The sequence below is a fragment of the Bos grunniens genome, chromosome 7 (genome assembly GCF_055505025.1).
Source record: "Bos grunniens cultivar Pamir isolate PY7600 chromosome 7, Bosgru_T2T1.0, whole genome shotgun sequence".
NCBI lineage: Eukaryota > Metazoa > Chordata > Mammalia > Artiodactyla > Bovidae > Bos > Bos grunniens.
The window spans coordinates 55,057,449-55,069,563 of record NC_141171.1 but is presented as its reverse complement, the minus strand read 5'-3'; the positions used below and the strand labels follow the sequence as shown (position 1 = coordinate 55,069,563).

The 12,115-nt window shown below is 38.0% G+C and overlaps 1 long non-coding RNA gene across 1 annotated transcript in view; it reads left to right on the top strand.

Annotated features, from left to right (window-relative positions):
- LOC147369584 (uncharacterized) overlaps positions 1-3,574 on the top strand; it is a 41,977-nt gene extending 38,403 nt beyond the window's left edge. Inside the window, exon 3 of the long non-coding RNA XR_015167612.1 lies at positions 2,920-3,574. This is a non-coding gene — a long non-coding RNA (uncharacterized LOC147369584). The remainder of the gene's footprint in view (positions 1-2,919) is intronic.
- Positions 3,575-12,115: the final 8,541 nt, after the last annotated feature.

Here is a 12,115-nt window from a genome sequence, read left to right as displayed (position 1 = left end):
AAATAATGCTCAAAATTCTCCAAGCCAGGTTCAGCAATACGTGAACCATGAACATCCAGATGTTCAAGCTGGTTTTAGAAAAGGCAGAGGAACCAGAGATCAAATTGCCAACATCCGCTGGATCACTGTAAAAGCAAGAGAGTTCCAGAAAAACATCTATTTCTGTTTTATTGACTATGCCAAAGCCTTTGACTGTGTGGATCACAATAAACTGTGGAAAATTCTGAAAGAGATGGGAATACCAGACCACCTGACCTGCCTCTTGAGAAACCTATATGCAGGTCAGCAAGCAACAGTTAGAACTGGACATGGAACAACAGACTGGTTCCAAATAGGAAAAGGAGTACGTCAAGGCTGTATATTGTCACCCTGCTTATTTAACTTCTATGCAGAGTACATCATGAGAAACTCGGGACTGGAAGAAACACAAGCTGGAATCAAGATTGCCGGGAGAAATATCAATCACCTCAGATATGCAGATGACACCACCCTTATGGCAGAAAGTGAAGAGGAACTAAAAAGCTTCTTGATGAAAGTGAAAGAGGAGAGTGAAAAAGTTGGCTTAAAGCTCAACATTCAGAAAACGAAGATCATGGCATCTGGTCCCATCACTTCATGGGAAATAGATGGGGAAACAGTGGAAACAGTGTCAGACTTTATTTTGGGGGGCTCCAAAATCACTGCAGATGGTGATTGCAGTCATGAAATTAAAAGACATTTACTCCTTGGAAGAAAAGTTATGACCAACCTAGAGAGCATATTCAAAAGCAGAGACATTACTTTGCCAACAAAGGTCCGTCTAGTTAAGGCTATGGTTTTTCTTGTGGTCATGTATGGATGTGAAAGTTGGACTGTGAAGAAAACTGAACACCGAAGAATTGATGCTTTTGGACTGTGGTGTTGGAGAAGACTCTTGAGAGTCCCTTGGACTGCAAGGAGATCCAACCAGTCCATTCTGAAGGAGATCAGCCCTGGGATTTCTTTGGAAGGAATGATGCTAAAGCTGAAACTCCAGTACTTTGGCCACCTCATGTGAAGAGTTGACTCATTGGAAAAGACTCTGATGCTGGGAGGGATTGGGGGCAGGAGGAGAAGGGGACAACAGAGGATGAGATGGCTGGATGGCATCACTGACTCGATGGACATGAGTTTGATTGAACTCTGGGAGTTGGTGATGGACAGGGAGGCCTGGCGTGGTGCAATTCATGGGGTTGCAGAGTCAGACACGACTGAGCGACTGAACTGAACTGAACTGAACCAATGTGACCATGGGTGAGTATCAGTTCTCTCACTGGGATTCTTCTTCAGTATAATTAGGGGCTAGGTTATCCATAAGTGCTTTTGAAGGTCCAAGGCTTCTAAAATAATTTGGGTAAAAGCTCCTTCTGCCCCTCATTGAAGTGGAACTAGATTGTGAATAGGAGCATTGTTATTCAACTGTGGTCTCTGCAGAGCAGGAAGATTTTTTGCACTGTTCAAATTGGCCTGTGAAGACCTGAAATATTCTGTAAGAGTCTGCTGGCTTTTTCATGGTCTACTATTAATATTTATTCATGCATTTTGTCTTTAACTTTAATCTTGTTCCAAGTCAGACAGATTTGGAAAAATTGACACTAAGTCATGGAGGAACTTCAGAAATAATTGAAGACACCAAGCAAAATAAGATCTTTCCTTCTTATATACCAGAAACCAGCAATAACATGACAACTAGATAATTAATGATTCTAGTTTCCATAATGCAGAGCCTTTGGAGACTGTGGATCTGGACGCCAGTCTAGGCCCTGTACTTACAAGCTATGTGATCTTGGGCAAATCAATTATTCTTATAGGATAGTTATAAAATAGGAAAGACAATCTTTCCTTCATAGGATTATGGCAAGAACTCATTGTGATTACTTTGGAAATCATTCAGTGCACAACTAGGACTATAGTTCCTGGATTCTAAGACATTTTCACATTCTGAAACTGGAATGTGTTCTTACAACTGATGTACCTAATAGTGTACATTCTTTTTTCATTTTTTTGAAAGATGTTAAGTTGATGGCTCTCAGAATCAAGCAAGTTTGGAAGTATTCAATAAAATTTTATTCAATATTCAATAACATTAGCTTCTATCATTATAATATTTATAATAGTTTTTGTTTGAATTCTGTCCATATAAATAGTGTAGTACTTTTAGTTTGGGACACTGATATTATAAGGTCAAATTTGTAGAAAAACATAGCCAGTCACAAATTCATATTTAATAAGGTTAATTCATAGAGGTATAATAGTTTCCTCATACTGATCATCATTGGATTGTTCCTAGTTTAAGAATAAATGGTTTGTTTTACTTATTGTGTTAATACCTGAGCAAAGGCACAGTTTCAATAAATTCTATTCACTCATTATTTCATCAATATAATACTTTCATTTCCACCCTTTTATTTGATGCTATTAAATACAAAAAAAATCTCATTTGTATTTAGTATAATTGATTTTATTTTTCAGTTGGTTACACGGTGTAAAACAGACTTGGTCTCTCTTTACAGGGCAGTTCTTATATCTGAAGAATAAATTAATAATACTTCTCTTGTTTGGTTTTCTCCCTTGACCAAGGCCACAGATACATTATCTTCCAAGTATTCTCATGATGTAACTATATCCATGAATTCCTCAGAAGCCTGGTACTTGGAAACTTCATTTAGGCATTAATTTACTTTTAATTTATTTTTTATGACCACCATTTATATTTCCAGGCTTGTGCCTTGATGGTCTATCTACTTATTATGCTGATGTTTGTTAAAGTCTATGAAATTACAGCATGCAGCATTGAATCAAGGCAGGAAATGAAATTGAAAACCATGTTAAGTTAACTGCTGATGTCTTGTTGGCACAGGCTGAGCCTCACTAGTCTTTATATTCTGGTCTAATTCACAGGTCCTGGAGGCAATTACCACTCCCTCACTGAGAAGTCAATGAAAAGGATACATCAAAGAGTTATTAACACACTCATAATTTGTAAAGCATCTCCTAACGACACCACTATAACTATCCCCATGTATAATGGCTTCATAATTTTATTTGTTGAAGTATAATGTACACAAGTGAAATGTTTATATCTTAGGTGTGCTGTCCAGTCAGTTTTGATAAATGCATATACTTTTGCAGACTATGCCCCTATCAAGACACAGAGCATTTCCTTCAAACCCAGAAAGTTACCTGTGTCCCTACCCAGGCAATGCCCCTCTCAGAAACAACAACTAATCCTGTTATTTGTCACTATATTCCAAAGTTTCATATAAATTGAATCCTGTAGTTTGTCATCTTTTGCATCTTGCTTTTTTATTTAGCATAATATTTTCTGAGAATGACTCATATTATTTCAAGTACCAGTAGCTGATCCCTTTTTATTGCAAAGTAAGATTCCATTATAAGAAAATACACAGTTTAATAATCCATTCTTCTATTGATGGACATCTGGGATGCTTATAGGTTGGAATTGTTATGAAAAGAAGATTCTATGAACAATTTTATTTTCCTTTTTGGTGTAACTATGTTTTTGTTTCTCTTGAATAAATATCTTGGAGTAGAATTGCCAGCTCATAGAGTATATGTGCATTCAACTTTTGGAGAACTAAGTTTTCTGAAATGTTTGTTCTGTTTTACACTCCCACTAGTAATATATGAGAATTTGAGTTACTCCAGTATTTGATGTTGTCAGTATTTTATTTTAGCCATTCTAGTAGGTGTGTAATGATATTTCATTATGGTTTGAATTTGCTTTTCCTGGATGAATGATATGAAAACTTTTTCATATGCCTATTGGCCATTTTGGATATCTCCTTTGGGCAAAAGTGTGGAAAATGTGAATTGTCTCTTTGAATCTTTTGTCCATTTTTAAATCACCTTGTTTGTCCTACTATTAGGTTGTGAAAGTTCTTCATGTATTCTAGATCAAAGACCTTTGCCAGATATGCTTATTATGAATATTTTCTTCTAGTATATGATTTCCCTATTTATTTTCTCAAAAAGTGCTTGGGGAGCACAAATATCTTAACTTTGTTTTTAATTAACCAAAGTACACAGTTTACATTAGAGTTCATTCTTTGTCTTATATGTGCAAGGAGTTGTGATAAATGTTTAATAGCATATATCCATTATTATAGTGTTATACAGAATAGTTTCACTCCTCCAAAAATTCCCTATGTTTCACCTGTTCTTTCCTTTCTCCTCCCAAAACTACGATAACCACTAATCTTTTACTATCTCCTTATTTTTGCCTTTTCCAGAGTATCATATAGTTGGAATCACATAGTAGGTTGCCTGTTCAGATTCATAACTCCTTTTTGAAAGAAATAATGTCTTTCAGATTATCAGTAGAAATTGATTTTTAATTATCCTTTTTGTATAGAAAGTTTGTTGATAAGAACATGAAAATTATCTATAGTTTTGGGTTTTTTTACATTGACATTTTGAAAGTAGAAAGTGTCCCAAAGGAATAAAAGTAGTTGGCCTTAATTTAATAGTCATCATGCAAACTATCAACAAGGAGAAAAGCAAATTTTAGGAGGGGAGGATCTTGGGACAGCTCTTAGGGATAGATAAAGCATTGCTATGGTATGGTACACTCAGCTGCATACATCAAATGCTATTTCAAATAAAATTTTTGGAACAGGGAAAGCAGTGATGCTGCTGAAGCCTACAAAAGAAAGAGTTTTTCTTTGTTAACAGTTTATTTTTGAACCTACAGAAAGAGCATTTTGTGTGGGAGCCTAGTTTTGAACTTTCCCAGCACTATCTGCTCTGCTCAAACTTAAACACATGAGCAAAAAGTATTTTGAAATTCATTGTGAGAACCTCTAAGGAACTGTCTTTACTAACCATTTTTACCTGAACTTCTATTAATATCTAATATTTCAAAGGTCATAAATACACTGTATTTTTGAACTTGTCTTAAAATAGATACATATCTTCTTCATGAAGAAGTATCTTCTTCATTGGAGAAGGCAATGGCACCCCACTCCAGTACTCTTGCCTGTAAAATCCCATGGACGGAGGAGTCTGGTAGGCTGCAGTCCATGGGGTCACAAAGAGTCGGACATGAATAAGTGACTTCCCTTTCCCTTTCCCTATCTTCTTCATAGAAGGTATCATTGCTTGGAACTTGGCCTGTAATACACAGTTGACCCTTAAACAGTGAATGGGTGACTGTATAGTCTTCCCTTTGTACCAGAAGTTCTGTATCCTGTGAATTCAACCAACCAGGGATCATGTAGTTTGTATTTACTGAAAGAAATCCACTTATAAGTAGACCTTGTAGTCCAAACCTGTGTTGTTCCAGGGTCAGCTGTTAGGCATTTTTCTGCTTTAAATTACATGAAAGAGGCTGAGAGAATGTATCTGACTCTTGTCATCTAGATCTTTAATTTCCAAATTCTTTTGATAACACATCTGTCAATTAAAAAATAGGTCATACTCATAAATTTATTTACTAATGAATTAATTTTTTGTATTTGCATTTGGTTTTAAAAATAGTTATATTTACTTATTTTTGGCCATGCCATACTGAGTCTTCGTTGCTGCATGGGCTTTTCTCTAGTTGTGGCAAGCAGGGGCTACTCTCTAGTTGTGGTACGCAGGTTCCTCTTTGTGGTGGCTTCTGTTGCTGCAAAGCACAAGCTCTAGGACACGCGGGCTTCAGTAGTTGCAGCATATGGGCTCCGTAGTTGTAGCTCCCAGACTCTAGGGCACAGGCTCAGTAGTTTTGGTACATGGGCTCAGTTGCTCTGCAGCACATGGGATCTTCCCCCATCAGGGATCAAACCTGTGTCTCCTGCATTGGAAGGCAGATTCTTTACCACTGAGCAACCAGGGAAGCCCCTGCCTTTTGTTTTCTATTTGATTCATGTTTTCAATTATTTCTAGTTTTCTGGTGATAACAGGATTTTCCAATTTTATTTCTGTTGAAAGATAGTGATTTTAGCTACATATCTCAAGGTGACACCTTGAAAGGTCACACTTTAAAGGTGACACCTTTAAAGACCAGCAAAGATGCCCATAACAACAGTTCTCCAAGTATAATTTATTAAAAGCAAACAGCAGAACAAACTAGGTTAACTGAATTTCTTTTCCAAGTTATAATTCCTATCTATAAATGCTTATGGAAACCCATTATGGTTATTACTCAGTCCCTATATGGGTTGAAGAACTGTAGTTAAAGATGTTCACCTTGCATCCTAGCATTTGTATCCTTGGCTTGTGAAAGAGCAAGAAAGAATAGAAATAGAAAGCACAAGATATCTAAGGAGAGATGACAGAGTTGGTGACAAAATTAGCTTAATAAACTCTTTGAGCCTCTGATAACCACCATTAACAGTCTTTGTGCTTTATTGAATAAGTACCCACTTAAATCCAAGAGTGTTAATTGGGACATCTTAGTCTGTTAATACATGGTTTGCTGGTTGACTGGGTGATTTTTGTCAAGAGGGAGGGAGGCATACTACTATTGCCTAGACAAATACATGTACTAGTTTGTTGCTTTCCTAGTGTCACATAGCGACTTTCCTCCTTAACTGTTACATAGAGACTGTTCTCGTAAGCCACTTTAATGCTCCCCCAAAATGTGTGCCTCTGTCTCTTGCACCCCACTCCAGTAGTCTTGCCTGGAAAATCCCATGGACAGAGGAGCCTGGTGGGCTATAGTCCATGAGGTCGCCAAGAGTCGGACACGACCGAGCGACTTCCCTTTCACTTTTCACTTTCATGCTTTGGAGAAGGAAATGGCAACCCACTCCAGTGTTCTTGCCTGGAGAATCCCAGGGATGGCGGAGCCTGGTAGAAGGCCGTCTCTAGGATCGCACAGAGTCAGACACGACTGAAGTGACTTAGCAGCAGCAGCAGCAGTCTCTTGCTCTAGTTCTTTCTTTCTTTCCTTCCCATTATCCTATAGATAAGTCTCTTTAGAAAAAATTGAAAAGAATATTACTTGTGAAATGATATACCTTATATTTATAGGCATTCCATTTTAGAAAAAAGTCTGGAAAGGAGGGAAATTCAAAAGCAGCCAATAGATTGTACCTACATAAACTAGTAGGAAGAAGAGATATAAGATTATAAAGCTGAGCAATTTAGAGAGAGATTCCTCAAGGTTTCAAGAATGATGGCATTTGGGGCCTAAATACTGTGAAACTACATCTCACAGCACACCACACACACTAAAAACCTTACATAAAGCAAAAGGAACAGAAAGCTTAGAAACCTGACATTTAAAAGAAAAAAGGTGAAAGTTGGTTACAATCCAAGATGAACAAGGAAGGAGGTAGCGCTGAAATAGTAGAAAATAGAAAGAAATCAGAAATACTGAAAATCCCCATCATTTCTTTCTTTTTTTTTTTTAATTGGAAGATAATAGATTTACAATGTTGTGGTGGTCTCTGCTGTACATCAACATAAATCAGTCATAATTATATTTATATATATGTGTGTGTGTGTGCCCTCCTTCTTGAGCCTCCCTTCCCTCTCTCTATTTCAACCCTCTAGGTGATCACAGAATGCCAGGCTGGGCTCCCTGTGTTATATAGCAGTTTCCTGCTAGTTATGTATTTTACCCATGATAGTGTATATATGTCAACACTACTTTCTAAATTTCTCCTAGCCTCTCCTACCCCTTCTGTGTCCACAAGTTCATTCTCTGTGTCTGTTCTCCATTTCTTCAAAATCAGTAGGTTCATCAGCACTATTTTTCTAGGATCCACATCAGTTCAGTTCAGTTCAGTCACCTCTGACTCTTTGAGACCCCATGGACTGCAGCACGCCAGGCTTCCCTGTCCGTCACCAATTCCCAGAGCTTACTCAACCTCATGTCCATTGAGTCAGTGATGTCTTCCAACCATCTCATTCCCTGTTGTCCCCCTCTCCTACCACCTTCAGTCTTTCCTAGCATCAGGGTCTTTTCCAATGAGTCAGCTCCTCATATCAGGTGGCCAAAGTATTAGAGTTTCAGCTTCAACATCAGTCCTTCCAATGAATATTCAGGACTGATTTCCTTTAGGATTGATTGGTTTGATCTCTTTGAAGTCCAAGGAACTCTCAAGAGTCTTCTCCAACAACACAGTTCAAAGACATCAGTTTTTTGGTGGTCAGCTTTCTTTATAGTCCAACTCTCACATCCATACATGACTACTGGAAAAACCATAGCTTTGACTAGACAGACCTTTGTGGCAAAGTAAAGTCTTTGCTTTTTAATATGCTGTCTAGCTTGGTCATACCTTTTCTTCCAAAGAGCAAGCATCTTTAATTTCATGGCTGCAGTCACCATCTGCAGTGATTTTGGAGCCAAAAAAATAAAGTCTCTCACTGTTTCCATTGTCTCCCCATCTATTTGCCATGAACTGATGGGACTGGATGCCATAATCTTAGTTTTCTGAATGTTGAGTTTTAAGCCAACTTTTTCACTCTCCTCTTTTACTTTCATCAAGAGGCTCTTTAGTTCTTCACTTTCTGCCATAAGGATGGTGTCATCTGCATATCTGAGGTTATTGATACTTCTCCTGGCAATCTTGATTCCAGCTTGTACTTCATCCAGCCCAGCGTTTCACATGATGTACTCTGTATATAAGTTAAATAAGCAGGGTGACAATATACAGCCTTAATGTAATCCTTTCCCAATTTGGAACCAGTCTGTTGTTCCATGTCCAGTTCTAACTGTTGCTTCTTGACCTACATACAGGTTTCTCAGGAGACAGGTAAGATGGTCTGGTATTCCCATCTCTTCAAGAATTTTCCACAGTTTGTTGTGATCCACACAGTCAAAGGCTTTGGCATAGTCAGTAAAGCAGAAATAGATGTTTTTCTGGAACTCTCTTGCTTTTTTGGTGATCCAGCAGATGTTGGCAATTTGATCTCTGCTTCCTCTGCCTTCTCTAAAACCAGCTTGAACATATGGAAGTTCACAGTGCATGTCCTGTTTAAGCCTGGCTTGGAGAATTTTGAGCATTACTTGGCTAGTGTGTAGCAAAGTAAAGATGAGTGCCATTATGCAGTAGTTTGAGCATTATTTGGCATTGCCTATCTTTGGGATTGAAATGAAAACTGACTGTTTCCAATCCTGTAGGCACTGCTTTGTTTTCCAAATTTGCTGGCACATTGAGTACAGCACTTTCACAGCATCATCTTTTAGGATTTGAAATAGCTCAACTGGAATTCCATCACCTCCACTAGCTTTGTTCATAGTGTTGCTTCCTAAGGCCCACGTGACTTCACATTCCAGGATATCTGGCTCTAGGTGAATGATCACACCATCGTTGTTATCTGGGTCATGAAGATGTTTTTTATGTCAGTTCAGTTCAGTTCAGTTGCTCAGTCATGTCCGACTCTTTTCGACCCCGTGAATCACAGCACACCAGGCCTCCCTGTCCATCACCAACTCCCGGAGTTCACTCAGACTCACGTCCATATAGTTCTTCTATATATTCTTGCCACCTCTTCTTAATATCTTCTGCTTCTGTTAGGTCTATTCCATTTATATCTTTTATTGTGCCCATCTTTGCATGCAGTGTTCCCTTGGTATCTCTAATTTTCTTGAAGAGATCTCTAGTCTTTTCCACTCTATTCTTTTCTTCTATTTTTTTCTGTTGTGTCCACAAGTCCATTCTCTGTGTCTGTGTCTCCATTTCTTCTCTGTCAGTAGGTTCATCAGTACTATTTTTCTAGATTACACATATATGCATTAGTATATGTTATTTGTTTTTCTCTTTCTGAGTTCACTCTGTATAATAGGCTCTAGGTTCATCCACCTTACTACAACTGACTCAAATTCTTTCCTCTGTATGTCTGAGTAATATTCCATTGTACATGTGTATTATAACTACTTTATCCATGCATCTGTTGATGGACATCTAGGTTGTTACCATGTGCTGGTTATTGTAAATAGTGTTGCAATGAATATTGGGCTATATGTTCCTTTTTGAATGGTGGTTTCCCCAGGGTATATTCCCAGTAGTGAGATTGCTGCATCATATGGTAGTTTTATTCCTAGTTTGTTAAGGAATCTCCATACTTTTCTCCATTGTGGCTATACCAATTTTCATTCTCACCAACAGTTTAAAAGGGTTCCCTTTTCTCCACATCCTCTCTACCATTTATTGTTTGTAGTTCTTTTTTTTTTTTTGATGATGGCCATTTTGATTGGTATTTGATTTATTTTTCTAATAATCAGAAGTGTTGAGTACCTTTCTGTGTATTTATTGGCCATCTGTATGTCTTCTTTGGAAAAATGTCTGTTTAGGTCTTCTACCCACTTTGATTGGGCTGTTTGTTTTTCTGATATTGAGCTCTATGGGCTGCTTATATATTTTGGAGATTAATCCTTTGTCAGTTGTTTCATTTGCAATTTTGTGTCCCATTCTAAGATTTGTCTTTTAATCTTGTTTATTGTTTCCTTTGCTGTGCAAACGCTTTTAAGTTTAATTACGTTCCATCTGTTTATTTTTGTTTCTATTTCTATTACTCTGGGAGATGGGTAGAAGATCTTGCTGTTATTTATGTCATAGAATGTTCTGCCTGTTTTCCTCTAAGGGTTTATAGTTTCTGGCCTGACTTCAGACTATACTACAGAGCTATAGTCATCAAGACAGTATCACATGAGAAGTTCAGCAAAGGAGAGAGTTGCATTCCAATATGTCCAGGAGAGATTAGAAGAATAAATAAAATTGATGGAGCTTGGCAGATGAATGGATGGATGTGGATGGATAGATTGTGTGTGTGTTTTGATGAATTTATCTAGTATTTTCCCAGGGAAATTATGTCTTATTTTCCGGACTTAAGCATTAAAAGGTTTTTGCTTGTTTGTAAAGCAAAAACAAAAGAAAAAACAAACCACTCTTTCTGACTGAAGGGTTTAGAAGCAGTCAGTTTCTTCTTTACATAATTATGTAGCTCTTAAATAAGGAGAAACATGGAAGACAGTTCTCATATAACCAAAGAAACTATCCTTTGCAGTGTAGAATCGTAGAGCAACAATGTAGTTTAATGTTTCACCTATGGTTTATTTGGTCTTCAGAGATGTGGGGACTCTATGTGTACTGTCCTGGATTCTTCACAAAGAAAATTACTTCACATAAAAAGGGTCCATGCCTACAGTCTAAGTAAGGAAGTCCTGGTACTGGTATAACTAAGACCATTTCTTATCAGTACAAAAATAGGTGACTTATACATATTAATAACTGAAAGGAACCATATCTTGCAGATGAATAAAATGAGACCCAGAGGGATTAGATAATTTCCTCAGGATCACAGAGTTTGCTAATAGGAGATGGAACTGGACAAGGTTTCTTAACTCAGGTCAGTGAGCTTTCTACTAGGATGTTCTACAAGTGTTTATACGGGAAAGTATGCTGCTGCTGCTGCTGCTAAGTCGCTTCAGTCATGTCCAACTCTGTGCGACCCCAGAGATGGCAGCCTACCAGGCTCCCCCGTCCCTGGGATTCTCCAGGCAAGAACACTGGAGTGTCCTTCTCCAGTGCATGAAAGTGAAAAGTGAAAGTGAAGTCACTCAGTCGTGCCCGACTCTTAGTGACCCCATGGACTGCAGCCTACCAGGCTCCTCCACCCATGGGATTTTCCAGGCAAGGGTACTGGAGTGGGGTGCCATCGCCTTCTCCACAGGAAAGTATAGCTATCTACTATATTTGAGGGTTGCATGGAAGCATAAACAGGTATTTAATTAGAGTGAAGTGGCATATCTCAGGCAGAGCCAAGCTTGGGGCAGTTGTCAACTGCCATCTTGTTGTACTTGAGGAGTTTCCTTAGCAGTGAAAATGAGCAGAGAGAAGCTCGTTCATGTACATGGCACAAGATAACATCCCAGAAACATGGGCAAGGAACTGTAGCATTTTACTTCCCTGGAACGTCCAGCATCTGATATGTTTTAGATTAACAATATTACTAGAGTTAATGCCAAAGGAAGAAGGTGATAGAACACAGATGGTCTGTACCTCACTACATTCTAGACATCCCCTTAGGGTTTTCATCTAACATGAGGATTAAGGAATAGGGTATAGAATATCTATATATTAAATACATAATATAAATCAATGTCTTTAAACTGTTTTTATCTATCGAGATATAAAATAAC